Source organism: Thermobia domestica, chromosome 1 (assembly GCF_964235325.1).
Source record: "Thermobia domestica chromosome 1, izTheDome1.hap1.1, whole genome shotgun sequence".
NCBI lineage: Eukaryota > Metazoa > Arthropoda > Insecta > Zygentoma > Lepismatidae > Thermobia > Thermobia domestica.
In genome coordinates this window covers 358300345-358319077 of record NC_137454.1, presented here as the reverse complement: position 1 = coordinate 358319077, position 18733 = coordinate 358300345, and positions in this window count along the sequence as shown.

Genomic DNA, 18733 nt, shown 5'->3' with positions numbered 1-18733 from the left:
AGAGTGAATATATAAAAATATAGGTATAAATAAAATGAAAATTACTTCTTTATCTACTTAACCCTTGTAAGCATACGCAGCGCATACGATGTGCTTCTCTATGAAGTGAAACTCAAGGTTCAAAGAAACTATGTCTGTTAGCAGCTTTGAAGACAAAGAAAGAAGAGAAAGAAAGAATTTGATGATACACGTACAATTCAAAATGATAATCTGGCACCTACTCGTTTTGTGTGTGAAAGATTGCCTTTAAACTGTAGTAACGTCGTTGTTCTGAGTAAAGAACTGACTGTAACTGAACAGCTAGTGACATTTTGAGGTAGGTGTGCATGCATTCAATACATGCCAAAAAAGGCTTTCAGGTTCAGATTAAACATGTTTTGGTTTCGCGACGCTCAGTCATCATATGCCGTTGATGGTTCTGTATACACAGAAAGAAAATCAAATGAACGAGTTCAAAGAAATCAGGGAATGAATATAGTCGAAGATCTCTGCAAAACCGTTGCTGGAATGTCCTGAAATATTACTACGGATAATTTCTTTGTTAGTGTCGACCTTGTTGAGTATATGCTACAACAACGACTTACGATTGGTGAACACTAAAGGAAAACGCAACATTCCAACTGAAATGAAATCCTCATCTCTTAGAAAAGTAGGTTTCTGAATGTTTGTCTTAAAGAAAATGTCACTATGGTCAGGTAAGTGTCAAAGAAACACAAGAGTTATTTTGGTAAGTACAGTGCATCATTAAAGGGCAGTTGATGAAAATAGCGTCAACAGAAAATCAGAGATTATATACTCCTATATCTAAACGAAATAGAGCTGATGTTATGGACCAAAATGTTATAGACTATACATGCTAAAGACAAACTAGAAAGTTCCTTTGCACTATGGTCATAATGAATAAAGAGAAAAACAGTATATTTTAAGAAAATATTTTATAACAGTGTGTGTTATTTGTATTTTCTATTAATTGTAATAAATATAAAGTAATTGTAAACGTTGTTTTAGGGGTCTCAAATGTATATACTTATGAACATTCCATTATTATCTTATTGTGTAATTAATTAAGTAATAATTTACATGAAATTAAAAATAAAATTTTTAAACCAGTTAAATAACATATACGGCCTCAGAGGCTCTGTATACACACTAGCGTATATTTTCTGAACCATGCAGACAAGGGATAATACTAATGGAGACGTAGTTGAGGGAAGATACATAGTAATGATCAAAAAGACCGAGATTAGAGTCGAATAAATACTTTCTAATTCGCGGAATGAACGCCAAGACTTCCGATGCCGTTTAACACCAAGTTACTCCGAAGTACTCTGAAGTACTCCGATCTCTGTTAGTACTCCGAAGGGAGAATGGTGACGTGTAAAAATAACTGAAGTTGCCCGACATTAGTGTAGAGTGTAGTTTTGAACTGACTTACTTAACGTTCCTAGTAACTTCACTTTCCTAGTTTTACCTTATTCTCTCGTTTTTCCATGGGCTTTCAATAAGATGGGTACATGAACCTAGAAACATGGCATACAGATAAGATTCCGTGGGCTGAATCAGAGGAAATCGAACACGCCACCATTTATACCAAATGCGCACGGGCGAATACTAGAGCAGAGGGGAGAGCAACCACTGGAGTGTTTTTGAATTGCAAACAACGGGGTATAAGAAAATAGATGTTTTAGTAGGACGATGAGAAACAAATTCTAATAATTAAATTATATGAAATAGAAAATATTCAGAGAAATGAACTAATACGTTATTATTATTATTATTATTATTATTATTATTATTATTATTATTATTATTATTATTATTAGTAGTAGTAGTAGTAGTAGTAGTAGTAGTAGTAGAAGTAATAGTAATAGTAGTAGTAGTAGTAGTAATATTAGTAATAGTACTAGTTATTGTTGCATTTTATATTGTTGAAATACTAGTCTTGCATTAATCTATGTTGTATATCCAAAATTGAGATGTTTTGCAAAGTTAGTATTCCTCTTCTTCATTACTAACCGTTTAGGTACCATTGTTCCCTTTTGGGAACAGGAACTTTTCATTGTTCTAGCGTTGTATATTTTCTATATTTCTGCCGGATATTAAGTAGTATTATAAATGGATGAATTGTTAATTGTTTTGTTTGCCTTAATTTCACAACAATGTGTATTAAATAATTTCTTTCGATTTTTTTACAATTGAAGTTTTCGTGCGTTTTACAGGAGGTTGCAATACTGCGTGCTTACGACGTAATATGGAAGTTGGCAAGACTGTTTGTTGACAGTTGAGAGTTCAATGTATGTGCTTTTTTGTAGTGTGATTGAACGTGCGTTTGCAACAATCGTTTCTTTTTGCGCAACTGAAATATTTTAATGTTCCCATTTGGGAACATTGGTACGTAACAAGATTTTTTGAATATTTGTTCTCTAAAATAGCGAAATGGCAAGGAAATTTCTTACGCTGGATGAAATAGTAGACACGTTGGACACTTTGTGTGTTTCTGATGAGGAAACGGATGTTTGCATTCTCCCTCCAGATGAAACAGGTGAAATAACAGACGAGGAGCACATAAATGAAGACGAATTAGTTCCTGTTATGCCTAAGGACGTATGTGGTGAGTTGATAGTGGCAGTGAATAATGACATCGATGACGCAAATGAGCTCGAAAATATACCATCAACTTCTGTTTCTAAAAAGAAAGGGAAACAGTGTGTGCCTAAATGGAAAAATGTTGCGAAAACTTGCCTCAATATCATTTCCAGTTCACCAGAAAAACTTGTGGTTTCTCATCCTCATCTTGACGGTAGTTCTCCCATGGACATTTTCTTCAAGATTTTGCCTCCATCATACATTGAGCACCTTGTTCAAATGTCTAATTTGTATGCACAGCAGAAGGGAGCTCCACACATAAACATATCATATGAACAGCTACTACAATTTTTTGGTTTATTACTTCTCAGTGGGTATCATGTTCTTCCTTCTGAGAAGACATACTGGAGTACAGCAGACGACCTCCGTATACCGATTGTGTCATCCGTAATGCCAAGAGCCCGTTTCGAACAAACAAAGAAATATTTCCATATTGTTGACAATTCTAACTTACCAAGAGATGACAAATTTGGGAAAATAAGACCTATATACGATGAACTACAGAAGAACTTGCAGCAGTTTGGCATCTTTCACCAATCTCTGAGCATTGATGAAAGCATGGTTCCGTACTATGGACATCACACCTGCAAAATGTTTATTAGAGGAAAACCAATCCGTTTTGGTTACAAAATATGGTTTTTATGCTCTTCTGACGGTTATCCATATGCAATGGACCTCTATGGTGGAAAAGACAATAGTACTGATAACGTTAGTGAGAATATCCCATTAGGAACGAGAGTTATTCGTAGTCTAACATCCATCATAGAAAATAATGACCATCACGAAGTCTTTTTCGATAATTTCTTCACGTCTTATGATGTTCTTTTAGAATTAGGAGGAAAAGGCATTCGAGCAACTGGGACAGTAAGAGATAATCGTGTTCAACAGTGCCCTCTGACACCACAGAAAGAACTTGCTAAGGACGAAAGAGGAAAGTTTGACGTCAAAAGTGATGGTAATGTGTGCTTTGTAAGGTGGAATGACAGTGCGGTTGTAACTGTTGGTTAAAACTGTTTTACACACTTGCCAGTAGGATCAGTGAGGAGATACTCTCGTGTACATAAGAAAAAGGTTCCAATTAGTCGACCTTTCGTTATTCAAAAGTACAATGAAGGAATGGGAGGAGTTGACGTTATGGATCGTCTTCTTGCGTCATACAGACCCAATTTAGCAGTTGTTTCTTCTTGGAAATTGCATTGCGAATTCAATACGAACAATGAACTCACACATCTACAGTTTTTGAGGGAAGTTACCATGTTTCTTCTTCGCATTGGAAACATGACATCAATTAGGCCAGGTCCAAGATCGCATGTTCCTCTCGAAGCTCGAAAATCTGACACGCATTACATTGTGGATGCATCACAAGGACGCTGTGTAGTGTGCAAATCTAATACAAGAAAAATGTGTTTTCTATGTCAAAAAAGGTTACATCAGAAGTTTTTTCCGAAGTACCATGGGTTGTAAGCATCTTTTCAAAAAGACCTGAAAAAAGACTGTTAGCTTATGCTCAGCAAAATTCATGTCTAGTATCGAATTGGAAAAACGTTTCTGCGAATATACGTTTTTCAATTTTCTAACAAGTACTAGTTATATACAGTTTACAAAAATACTAATAAATACATGTACATATACTAAGAATAAGTGAATAGCAAGAAAAGTAAATATATATATATATATCTAAAATGTAAGCTAATTGGTATTCAAGTGTACTCATATGTAAAACATCGAGACCTCCAATATATATTTACCCTCATATCTAATATATATATAACAAGAGAAGAAATGTTAGAAATATTTGAATTTGCCTGTGTAAAAACAATGTCTTATTTCTACTTCTAAATATTATTATATGTAATGTGTAGGGAAGAAATGCAATTCGTATTTTGTATATATATATATATATATATATATATATATATATATATACATGCGTGTATGTGTGTATGTTTGTAATAAAGTCATAGAAACGTAGTCTAGATGAAATTCATTAATGTAATTAATTATAGAAAGTATTCTGAAATAAAACTAAGAAGACGTGAATTCTGCACACGCGAGATACCAATGTTCCCAAAAGGGAACATCACGTCACAGGATGTTGGCAAGTGGTAGTCGACAAATCAAGACGGAAATTTAATTATGGGTGGATAAAGGACAGAAATTGAAAATTTTGAAGAATTCGCACCGGCGGATCCATGTCCGGTCCTTAAACGGCTAACATACTAATTAAGTTACAATTGTAATATGTTATTTTCAGAAATGTCAACACGTGCCACCGTAATTCTTCAATGAAACATTTCATTCTATGATTTCACAGCAAGAACTAATAACTCTACATGATTATACGTCTGATATTTTCTAAGATCTCTACATTTCTTCTTATTGTGATTTGTTAAAACGCTTTAGTATACTATACTAGCATCTAATATCAGCATTTTTTGATGTAAAATGTTTTATTTTATTTTCCTTATAGTACATTTGTATCGTTATACTTTAGACTTGATATTTTAACTGTTCGTAAAATCATTAGATTCATGTCTTCAAAAACAACTTTGAACGTTTTTAGGATATTTGCATTTTTTATAATTTATTGACTGAGCCCATGCATATTGACGAAACACATCTCTCGCTTTCTTTAAAAATATTGCAGTATCCATTATTAAGTTTATGAATATATTAAATATCATTAATAATACTGGCCCTTCCATCATCAATATTACTCAATGCATAGAAATCTCCTTTAAAATTATGACTCACTAGTTTGTGTAATATTCAATTCTTTAGTAACCGCTTTCTTAGAGAACGAATTTCAAATTTCTTCTTTGTACATTCCCAAACTTACTCAGCTATTCAAAACAAAGCAGAATATGAATGGTTGAAGTTAATTTGTATAATTGTTTGCTTTTGGTTTGCAGTTTCATCATAGTGGACGTTTACACGCTTGTTTCCTTATTCTCATCATTTACTGGTAGAAATAATAATTTTACAGGTTTTTTCTTCACGATGATCATGATGGTGATGATGTTTTTCTCCGTTGTAAAATATATGAGAAAAAAATTTGGATTTAATGTAAATACTTTTGCAGCCTTAGTGACAAAATAGTAACTGTGAAATTTCTCCGATCTAGTTTCGTCTTGTTATTTTCTGGGTCACAACGCATCATAAATTAACTCTTCAATCTGAGTACATTGATTTAAGTTGATTGTGAGTTTAACGTCCCGTTCAGAAGCGAGGCTATATGAGATGTGAGCAAACTGATTAATGTGGAATACGAACCACATGAGCTCCCGCCGGTAATCGAATCTCTTAGTACCTTGTAGTTTATAACTTTTAACGTTAACTCTTTCATTTTTATCCAACAAGATGTTATTATCTTTTTTTCATTCGATGTAAACGTAATTCCGCTCTTTTTGATATATTTTGGGCAAAGGAAACGTTATTTCTTTATAAACTTCAGGTTTCTCTAATGTATCTGCCGTAATCGAAAGTGTCACAGGTTCGTGTTTTCTCACATATTTAAACAGTTTTGAAGAATATTGTTTTATTGATTTTTTTCTTCATTATTAAGAGAAAGTGCATTTCTTCATCCATACCAGATCCATGTGTCTCCCGGGATGGTGATGATGATGGTTGTATACGATTACGATTTAGGTGGTAGTAATGGAATTTTACTAGTTCCATATATATAACGGAATAGTAAACTATAACTCACCCATTATAAAAGGATGTAGCAATGCATGTAAAAATCATTCGAGTTATCCTAGTAAATCCTTTTCCTTCTTATCGACAGAGTTTCATTTGTTGATATGTGTCAAATATCGAACCATCCTCTTTTACCGCTTTAATCTTGCATTATGTGTTTTTCAAGAAGTACAATATCTTTTAATGCATAACTGCAATCGCAAATACAACGAAACTATAAAGAGTCTACAAACGCAAATATAAGTTTATGTAATATAGGATTTACTTTCAACAGCGTGTGGAGAATATGAATGAGTTTTCTCTTGTGGAGACATGGTGATGCACTGAAGAATACAGACTAAAGATAACAGTATATACACAAATTGGAAATCTTTCTCTTCCACTTCTTATACTTGTATTTGTGCAACATAAACGTAACGGTAAAATAATCAGGGAATATATTGGATTGGAATGGAATTTCATCTGGCGCATTATGTTTTAGATCAGTAAATATATACCCATATGGCAACCCTTAAAGTATCTTCAGCCGTTAAAGTTTTATTGTGGTACGTTTTGATTCTAATAAGTTAGTTGATACTTGTTTTAGGACTTAACCTTGGAGTTTAAAATAGTACAATATATGAACCATTGAAACTCATATCTCTGCTTCCATTTCAATGACGAAATATGTTTTGTGTAACACATTATATACCAGAATTCCAATAAAGAGAGTCTTTTGTTGTGCAGTCAACTAAATTACTGTTCACATGTCAATAAAATAGTCAATAATAATAAGTTGAGTTCCATTGCCAGGTTAAAAGTCATTTATTCGAATTAATCTTTCAATTAATTGAACCTTAGCTCACATTTCTGTGTATCCAATTTGCCACTTTCCATAGCACCAATAAATATTATGAAATTGTGTATTAATCGCGAGTGAAAAGGTAGAAAATAGTCGTATTACAAGGGAAGAGAATTTACAAGGGAAGCTGTTGCCCTGCAAATTGATTCAGAAACAACACTTAAAAGGGATGATTCCATGTGGTATCCATATTAATCAGTATAATGCGTGTATATTCCAGTGATGTATCTATAGAAGAAAATCTATAATTTCTTTTTCTTATGTGAAGTTTAATGTCATAAGTATTTGGGATGTTACTTCATTTTATTAAATAATCTTATCCATTTCGTTCTGAAACATTAAAAACATTAGAGCTAAGTTTTCAAGAAAATTTTCCAAAGTTTATGTTTAAAAGTATCCCGGCATCGCCAATTGTTACTGCAAAATCACTAGTTACTGCGAAATTTGAACCTGGAAACTCCCAATTACAAAGCCTCAACGCTAATCCCTAACATATGTTCGCTCGTTAAATATCATCAAATTACTTTTCTGTAGTTATTTTTTGTAAAATTTTTATAATTTTCTTGCAACAAAGAATGCATTTCTGCTTGGGTTAATAACTATCCCTAAAATAGTCTTAATAGTCAACTAATTATTTCTGCCTATTTCTACATATTATACTACGTTTATTATTTCTACCTATTTCTACATATTACTTGACGACAATATTCGAAATAGATGCTTTGTTTAGTAATATTCCATTAAAATTTAATTAAATGCTAATTAATATTTTTTTTAAATTTTTCCTTCCGATTATAACAATGATCAGAAATCAAAACTCCTCTTCTAATTCAATTTTCGATAATTATAACATTTGTTAAATTCAAAATTCTGAATTATAGGAAATATTATAGTAATTAGAGTGAAGAGGATAATAATAAGGAACATAGTTGTGAGGTAGTGACCCCTCACTTCTCTGTATTTACGTAGGTGAAGTAGGGACCACGAACTTCTCTGTATTCACATAGGAATATATATATACCAGATACATTATACTATAGTTAGATGGGATATTTGGTAAATTGTAGAACAGCGCTGTTTATCATTTAATTTTTTCCCGTCCTTTTTCCGGTCTTAACTTTTTCTCGTTTGCCGAACTGCAGCAAATTTTATACATATATGTGTATATTTGGTTACTTTCGAAATGAGTGATCTGGTATCATAGCTATTGGTAGAAGTCATGTGACTGTAGTACTGCATTGTGATGGGCTCATAGGTCTTCTCTGCGATCTATAGGGATCAAGTGAAAGTGCTTATCACTTGTCCTCTGCAACGGTATGTAAAACCCATCTCTCATATCTTGTGAAAATGTTTATTATTATTAGTGTTATGACAACTAGTTATTCACTACGTGTGTATTTAATGTAGAGTATTTATTCATTTATTGAAGAATTTTCTTAGTTAAATAAGAGTGAAAAATGTATGTTTGGAATATTATTTCACGTTGTTACTCTGAATTATAATTGAAGGCAGTAACAAAATTGAGACCGATTTCAAGTTAAAACTTGTGGTGTACCATGAAGTTAAGTAATAATTAAGTGTATGTATAAAAATCGATAATCGACGATAAATCGAGAGTCATTATATTTTAATCTACGTGTCACTTATAGAAAGTTTATTCTTCATATATTTTGAATTTTTTTTAAATCTTTGTTTTGTTAGCAAAAAAATTTTATGTCGACTTCATTCCAAGGTGTTGTTTGTCAGGTTAAATATCTACTTAATCCTGCAACAAATGAAGACTGAATATTTAAATGTGCTTAAAAATTATGTCTTTTCCAGCTATATTGACATTTTTTACGTGCGCTAAAAGACGTTATAAAATACAAACATGTTAGGGATACTTTACTCATGAAGGACAAGTTATTTTTTTCCTTGGCGTTTTTTAAATTTAGTCATCGTAAAAGTATAACTTTCTGGGAAGGGGCTGGTAATGGCCACATTATCCACCCAAGCAACGGAAGATGATGAAAGCAAAACATTGTTGTTTAACGAATTGACATAATCATGCTTTTCCAGAACCTAAAAAGTTACTGTATTGTATGGGATTTCAACAGATGGTCGTGGAAATAAAAGTAAAAATACCCACTGATGACACACTAACCAACTACTCTACGCAAATAAGTTAAGGTTCGTAAACTTGGTAGATGTATATGAAGAGACCACTAATAGAAGATGTCTGATCGCATTACGTCTGACCATCTCAGCGAACTCGAAACTATGAAATGTACATTAACATCGATAGCCATTTTCGATCTTTTGTTATCCCTTGCAATCTCTCTACTCCTGTAAGGGTGTTTTACTCATTACCCCCACGCATGAAAAGCAAGAAATATTTTCGTAAACACAGCCAAGGGAAATAGAGAGTGACAAAAAGCACACAGCTCAATGTATAGCTTGAGGGAATACATTTACGAGCAAAAGCAATAGCCGCTTGACCAAGAGGAATGTTGCCAAAAGTATTTTGCGATAGAAAATATCAAATATTAACATCCATGGTAGAAATAAGACAAGATAAACCCACGCTCAGATTTCTGACGCGTGACGTCAGATTTGATAAAAATCACTCACTCTCTAAAAAAATAATTTTGTCTCATACTCTCAGATTATACGTGGAAGGTTGCATTTGAGTTGAAGATGTAAGGTTTGTTTCTTTTTAAACATTCGATTAATTTGTCAACCACTGTTATGTATGACATTTTGGATGTGGAATGTTAGTGCATATTTTGTTATGTACATATTGTGTAAATAGAACTTATCTGTATTTGTAGCATTGACTCTGAAAAATTTAACAACGCCCTCATGTGCTGTATACATCTGCAAAATGAACATATGAATAAAAAATTTGGTGAAGAGAATGTCATTCATTTCCAAAAAAGAAGATTATCAGGAATTGTAAATTAATAGGGGAAATTTTGTCATCTGTTATTTGACGCAAAAGGTCTTAAGACAGTAATGAAAACATTTATCAAGCTGTTTTTGCATTATATTCAGTGTTCAAAAATAGCTAAGTCTATTTTCTTAACACTCCATTCAAACTAGAAGTGGTATGAATCAACCATTTCCGGTTTTAGCGTTGATAGCTATAGGATAAAAACTGGAAGAGAATATGAGAAGCTGTTTTCAGCAATGAATTAAGCCTTGGAATAATGTATTTTTTCTCTATCTCCATCCTGTCAACAGAAAACGAAAGTTGTATAGACATTTAACATTTCTGGTTTCAATATAATTTGTTAAAACATTGCACCACAGAAACCAAACTCCTTTGCATTGGAAACGTGTGCTACTGTTACTTGTTTTCTGTGCCAGTTTTTTATTTGTGGAATAGTCGAGGCCTGTATTTTTTAAATGAAATAAGTCAAACTCGAGGACATAGTTAAACTAGTTTTACAAATGATTTACTACTAGAACACAAAGTATTTACCAATCTGCTCGTTCAGCACTGTTCAGGCTTGACACGCCAAACGAAGGAGCGCGTCTATGCAAGGGATTGTGAGCTAGATATAATATTTCTGATATATAAGATTATGTGCATGAAATTAAATCTACTTTAGATTTATAATAAATAACAAAAATCGTAAACATACGAAGGATATTGGTTCACACAATTACAGTTTAGAAATAGACACGAATCTGTAATAGATTGGGTTAGAATCTAAGTTATGATAAAGCAGATGTATAAAACCTTCTATCATGTTATTTTGCAAGAACCAATTAGGAAACATAATCTCTAATAAAATTCGTAAGCGCTTGCATACTTTCGTAATGAAAATCTTAATTCTTCGTGAAAACGTCGAGGTGACAATTGAACTTGAGTTGCAGCGGATTTGCGGTCATTCTTGAGATTGAGAACTCAATCGAATTAACACCATTTAATTACAGTTATTCATTGTTAAAAAGAGTGGCCATGGTTAATAAACGTTTACTTAATTGAGATTACAAATGAATAGAAATAACTTTTTAACCCGCTCTTATGTACGAGAGAGGTTATCAAGGACAGAACCCACAGCTTAAAGCGGAATACGACCCACTACTCAATTTGCGTCCGAGACAAATTGTACTCTCGCTGGGTTCAAACCTAAGATCTCTGATTACAAAAGTGGCAATTCTTCTGACTCATCCACGGAGTACAACTGATAGAAATACGTTGTTCTAACCTTGCATAGTTGTGGATATTTTAAGAGTCGCTTCACAAGAACAAAAAAATGTACATAGCTATACAATACAAAGGACATAATTTATTCCTTCAAATTAGTTAACTGAGTCAGAAATACTGCAAAATAATTTAATTTGCACATAAATATAGGAAGTGATTAAAGTAAGAAAAATAAAGATATGAATCATCTGAGTTCGGTCTGGTTTTGAACCACTTATATTACTTTATTTGCTTACGTCAATTAATGCGCCTAATATCAAAATCGGCCACATCCATTTCGCTTAATTTCGAGTAATCTCACAAAACGTGCAGTGAAGCATCATGTATATGCGAAAAAAGTCCCATATTTGAAGTATTTTTTAGTATGAATTCTTAACCCTTAACTACTGTTGTCAAATTGTGTTACACTAACACTGTTGTTGGGTCTATCAGACCCAGCACTATTTTATGTTTATAAATGATACTAGCTTGATTCAATAATACAAATATCTGTATTTTCTGACGTTTTTCAGTCCTCGGAATATTTCACAGTAGCAAATACCAAAAAGAAAAGGAATTTTTTTGTGAAAAATTAAATTAAATGAAATGGCTCTTCTTTTTGTTTGTGATAAAGTAGTTAAAAAATTACATTTTTTCTGTGCATAACAATGCTGGTTGTGACACAACAATCTTACTCTTTTGTCGGAATAGTGTTCAAAAAAAGAAATATTACAATACATACACAATTCACTCCCTAATAACTAAAACTTGAGGAGGTAAACATGTCTGCACTTTTATGTTCATTTTTTCACAAGATTCAGACATGGAGTGGACATTCTATTGGCGCATTCTAAGCAAAGAGGTCTGAAACATGACACACACTGGTATTGTGTTTTCTTGTCTTTTGCTGAGCCACAAAATTGGCATCTCTTCCTTTTTCCCAGTCTGCTTCCCTCCCTGGCTTGTTGGTGTGATTCTTGTTCGGTAATACCAAGAACTCTCGACATGGATGTTCGTAACTCCAGGCTCATGTGAGGGTTTGACAGTCTGTTTTTGATGTTGGGTTGGACAAGTTCACGAGCAACAGCTTTCATAAAGTCTAATCTGGAAAGTGTCTTAGTTTGTGGGAATTCAAAGAACAAAATAAAAGCATTCACCCCTGCAATATCCAGGATGAGAAAAAATATAGCCATGGTCCATCTTTGTGTTCGGCGACTAGTTGAATAGACACTGCATTTTTCATCTAAAGAGTCCACTCCACCTTTCGTCATGTTGCTGATACCACCTCGTATGGTGAATGGATGATACCAAAATTACTGCTTTACCTTTATTTGGGACATGTGAGATAATCATTGTATCTTTAGTGAAGCCAAAATCTGGATCGTTATCAGAAATATCACTATCACTAACTTCGTCTGTAACAGATTGAATGTACGATTGAAGTAGTGGATCTGTCACTGAAATACTTGGTGCGTTTGCTTCCCTCTCCATTGCATAAACAGCAAATATCACTAAAATAGATTGCACAGCAAAATGAAAAAAGTTAAGCTGCCACTGTTGTGGGTCACACAGACCCACGCACAACGTGTAGATCTAACTGCAAGCGTTAAACAATCACAATTGTTCAGCCACCAGTCACACTGATATGCAGCTACTCGGAAGACAACAGCGCTCACGTGTTAGAAAGTAGTACTACGTAACGTAAAATTTTCTTCACGGGTCTGTGAGACCCACAACAGCAGTTACGGGTTAACCTTTTATACAAAATTCTGTTTGCATGGAATTCCTTTAGGTCAAACCTATAGCAAACGATATGAAAGTGAATTTCGGTAAAAAAAATGTTTCTGGCGGCTTTTGATACGGCGTGCGTCAATTGTTTTTAAACATATATATAACACTGATTAAAACTAATCAATCATTATTATATGTATTTACTTGAATTTCAAAGGGGAAAATGATTTGGGTTCACACATAGCGAAAGTGGTATGAAGTTCGTGGCCCGATCTTTCATTATGTATGAATACAGATTGTTCGGAAACGACATCAAACAACTTATAAAATCAATTTTTACACGGAAACATGAAACAAAAGGCATGGAAAATTGAAATTTTCTTTTTCCACAGATACATTAATTGAATGATTATTTTTTGGCTGGAATTGGTCATTATGTTCTATTTTGCTCTGGAGTTATTGTTTTCTTGTATCGTTACGACCAATTTTCTACAGACTATATCGCTCTAACTACGCATTAGTCCATCAAGGCTACTCTATAGGCTTCTCACATTTCAAATGGTAGAATTTATTTTCTAAAGATGTTATTAACGCCTTCTGTAAATATTATACTTAATAATTTTCTAGTCTTACTAATTTTCCAGTTATAAGAACTAGACATGTTCAATGTCCTCTTTCCTCCTACACTTATGATCATTGAAGATCATAGAAACATTAGATATCACCCACGTAGTCTAAATTAATCTGACATTACGTCTTTTATCAGTTTCGTTTGTTTTGTATGTTTCTTGATTTGCATTCCTTTCTGCAGCTCAAGGAACTAAACATTTAGTGCAATCGTAATTCTTGGTAATGCGTTGAAATGTCGTGGTCTTCCATCTTGTATAAAGCCCAAGGTGCGTGCAAGCTAGCAATTAGACAAAAACGAAGAGCTGAGTTATTTTTGTCATTTTACTTAAGTATGGTTATTCACCTGAAAGATAGTTCATGGAGTTTAGTCCATCTTTTCTGTTGAACGGATCTTGAAGTAAAGTTGATCTTTTTTCAATACTTCCGGAACATTATTAGAATAATCTGGAAGTAACTACTCGCCACGAATTTCAAATCCCAGTCATTAGAGGGAATTTGTGATTTGTATCAATGTAAGTGCCTTATACAAATTCAGTGTTGCAAAGGAAGACTAAATTTCTACCATCATCTGTATCAAATTATTGATCCTTTTCTTCAAAGCCAAGATACTGTTGAGTCAACGTTATTACAAAGAATCAGAACATGTTAACAGCAAAAACAGTGGCTAGCAATAAATATATAACTATAGTAGAAATTGATGTTCTTTACGTGATCTTTACTTTCGCCTTATACATCTTACACCATGAAATTGCAAGAAGTAAAACGTTCAAATTGTTGAGTTCACCCTACGTGGCGTTAACAGAAAATCTATCAGTTTTTTTAGAAACGAAGGAAAGAAATGGGATGAGGGTGGCACCCTGCGACGATACCACACCCATTGGGAAAGGACATAAGATTGGGAGGGAAATCACTTCCCTGTCAACAGCACACATGTTAGCGAAGACAAAATTGGGGCAAACCATCTTCCATGTATAGTCCATTAAATATTACCAAGAAGGTCAATTACTCTTGCTCTGCAACATTAAGCGTGGATTTGAAAAATAACTATCCTAATTCTATTGGTTTCTGTATTTCTATGGATCATTTCAAGTTGTTGAGTTCCATACGTAGTTAAATATTCATGAAGTAAATTTTACGTACTATCTTACGGAGACCGAAAAACCAGTGATAAGAGTACAAGATTCCCTTAAGAGAAATAAAAAGAGATAGGGAATCAATAAAACACATTTTGTAGGTTAATGGATAAAACTTCGCTCCATTTATTACCGTAATCTGCTTTCCACTTCAATTAATTGACCATATCTTCAAAAATGAAGTGACCATCTTAATATTTCGCATTATGAGCTATGGTTAATATTATTATGTGTGAACATGTGTGATGACATTCGTCTCTGGGATGGATTTTACCATTTCACTTTGACGGAACAACGTAAAGGCTGGTAAAATGTAAATGTGGTTACTCTAACATAAAGCAAAAACCATGTGAATTCGAATATTTTCGACGAGCTTTCTACTAGAAATTTGAAGGGCGAAGTACATTATTTCTATTTTTCTCTAAGGTACATCGAGCATTGTATACAGATATTTTTTCCACCCTCTTAAATTAAGTCTTTCTTGAGATATGCACAATTTTCTTTTATTATTTTCAACCTTAACTTTGAAATTCGAAAGAATTAGAAGATTAATATAGGTCAAAGATATCTCAGGATACGAGATACCTTTGGCATAAATATTACATCAATCCGTCTAAGGACAGTTTTCGCAGCCTTATCCTGCTATTCCCTTTATAAATTAATTATTTGAACTCTCTTGTATTGTTGATCGCACGTTCAGATAAGGCAGAACTAATTCTTCTTCTGAAATGTTATAGAGATGATATATCACCAATGTATAACGAAGTTACCACCAATGAGCAGAGTAAACAAGGTATAAATTGAACGATGGCACCAAAAACATCCATCTTCCAATTAGATGATATTGACCATTTAAAATACTTCTTCCATACTTGAGATCCAGCAACTTACAAGGTTTAACAAACGTTCTTCTTTATCACTAGGTTTTTCCTAAGCATTTATTATTAATGTATTCATATTTATACCATACTTATTCCTACTTATATTCATACTTTTGTGACTAAAGCTATAAGTTATTACTGCAAAGTTTCTACTAAAACCATTGTTGTATTATGTAGCACAGCACAACTGTACCAGGTGTTCACTATTACTTACTCGTATTGGTTGGCCATCCCACCTAAGGTAATAGTTGACATCGAAATCCATATCACGGGATATATTATCATATACAATCCCTTTCCTAAAAAATAGTACAACGAGAGATTTCACAATTATTTGTAAATTTAAAAAAGAACATATTATTCACAGAAATAATTCATTAAATTAACGTTATTGACTTAAATCAAAATTGATAAAAGTTTTCCAATATTTTGGCATTCATTGATGTCTTCAAAAGTACAATTACTGAAAACAAAGACACTTCCGAAAGATATACAATGTACATTAGCAGCACTTAGTTCAGTCAATGCTCAAACATATTTAAACAAAATAAATTAATTCGGAAGTATTAAATCACATTTAACATTTACATGTGAGTGTTAAACTCAAGTATTCACAACTTATTAATATCAATAAGGACACCGAAGTTTTTTCCCGACTAATCACTCTCTTCCTCTTCTTGTCGGCATCGAGAATAATACCTAAAATCTTACTAGAACATGGTAACAAATAAAGTCCCATCTAACCTTGTCCAATAAATGTTCGGTGCGTGATACATAAGCAATCTAGTCAGAAAAAAACTGTTGGTTAATAGTTTCGTAAATAAAAATATTCCAACCACGAAAATATTAGCACGATAAATTTTCATGCTAAAATATGGATTCACATATAGTTCGAAGAAAAGGGGTCATCTTGAACATAAATAATTCTGGTAGTTACCGGTAACTTCTGTAGTTCTTCTCAGCGGCACGCTTAAACTATATCTGTATGCGCCTTTTGCCTGTAAGCGAATATTTGATCCCGGCTGGAGTTCGTACGCTGCAGTCCGTCGTTAATCTTTACGTTTATGACTCATATAATCTCCCTCGTAGATGGGACACTAAGATCCAGTCAGTACAATCCTTATGAAACCTGTTGGCATAATGGTTGTTTAATACAACTAACGTAATTTACCATTATGTGTAAGTTAAAACACATTAATGTCCTCACGCACTACAATGTCTACCACCAATATGAATGATGATGTATAAACTTACACAGCCGTTGCAAAGGATGAATAGTATCCTCATTTTAAGTAGCCATATTCATCATCATCATCGTAAGTATTCTGCCATTACAGGCAGAACACTAGCGTGAACTAAGAAGCTAGCTTCCGTACTAATAGATTTTTGTAGAATCTCTTCATTTTCTGGTACGATTTTTCTGTTTGGATTATTTCCACTAATTGTAGTTTTATTCACCCTACCTCTCTTTTTCTTAACCACCATATTCACTAGTACGTCAATAATAATATAGTTTCTTCTTAGTCAATACTCAGCTACGATAGATTACGTCCCGTTTTTCAATAGTATATAAAAGTGTAGTTTTCTTCCCTATCATTTCTACAACCTGCCATTTGTTTTCCCCTCGTTCCAAATAAGTGTCTCGATTCTTCTTTGCACATACATCTTTGCAGTCTTTGAATAACGACTGCATAATATTGCAGTCGTTATTCATTCCTTTTGTGTAACAATTCTTTCAATATTTCTGCTTTATGCAGAACAATGTTTCAGACGAAGTAATTTAATACACTTTTTTCTTTAATCTGTATTACATTTCACGCGAATCATAATTTATTCCTATAAAGAATTTTTGCCTTCCTGTCATTGTTTTTATTTCATGCTCCACTTCACATCGTTACTAATCAGAATATCCAGTTATCGAGAACTAGCTAAATGTTTGGTTTTCCCTCTTACTTTTACATTTGACACTGACCGCATCATTGCAATCACAACCGTTTTGTTTTCTTTTATTTTCATTCCACATTCTTTAATTCTCTCCTCAGGTTTTCAATTATTTTATTGATTTTTAGATCCACACCAAACGCAATATCTATAACAAATATATAACAAATCGTTTTACGTCCTTCCGCAACGCTGCCATATCGTGTAGAATATTTTTCACTATCTCTTCTACATTGATATTAAATAATATTGGAAAGGTACGGCATCAACACCGAACTCCAATTACACTCTCTTGTTCATTTACTAATCTATTCTCACATTAATGTATTGGTTCATATACAAGCTTCTTCTGAGTTCCATATATTATGGGTGCAACCAAATTTTCTTCAGAACTTCCAATTCACGCGATGAAATGTATTTTATAAATTGATAACTTCAGCATACACCTTATACCATTGTACATGATTACTTTCGATTTGCATATCTTGCACTCTTACCCTACTTGAACTGAAACTGATCCTCTTCCACGTTGTAGTTTGTTGTTCCATACAACCTTTTATTTTCTGTTGGAAAGAGATTCTCTTTCGTGCGATAGAAGATTAGCATATCTATAAACAGCACATCTCTCTGTGTTTAATTTTTATACCTCCTGAATGAAGGTTGTCTTCACGAATGCTGTTCGCCCCTCATGTAAATCACATGTTTCACTACAGACTGTGAACAATCTTTCTTGCCTTTGTCCTCCATTCATTGCTGTATTATCAATTCCGGTTTTCATTCTATTGCTATCCCTAGATATAGGTTTCCCAATCTCATGTTGACAAATACAAAACCCTTTATCATCATCATATACTTCATTTACTACTTCTATACAACACAGTGTTTCAGTAATTTCATGTAAGTCCTCAACAGATTCTTCACATTTTCTTAAAGCTTGATTTTTTCTTTCTGCCTATCCTCATATGCTTATTTTCAACTACCATCGAAATACCCTATTGTTTTATCTAAAGTTCCATATATTTCATTTTTAGTATATTGCTTCAAATTTCTCAACATT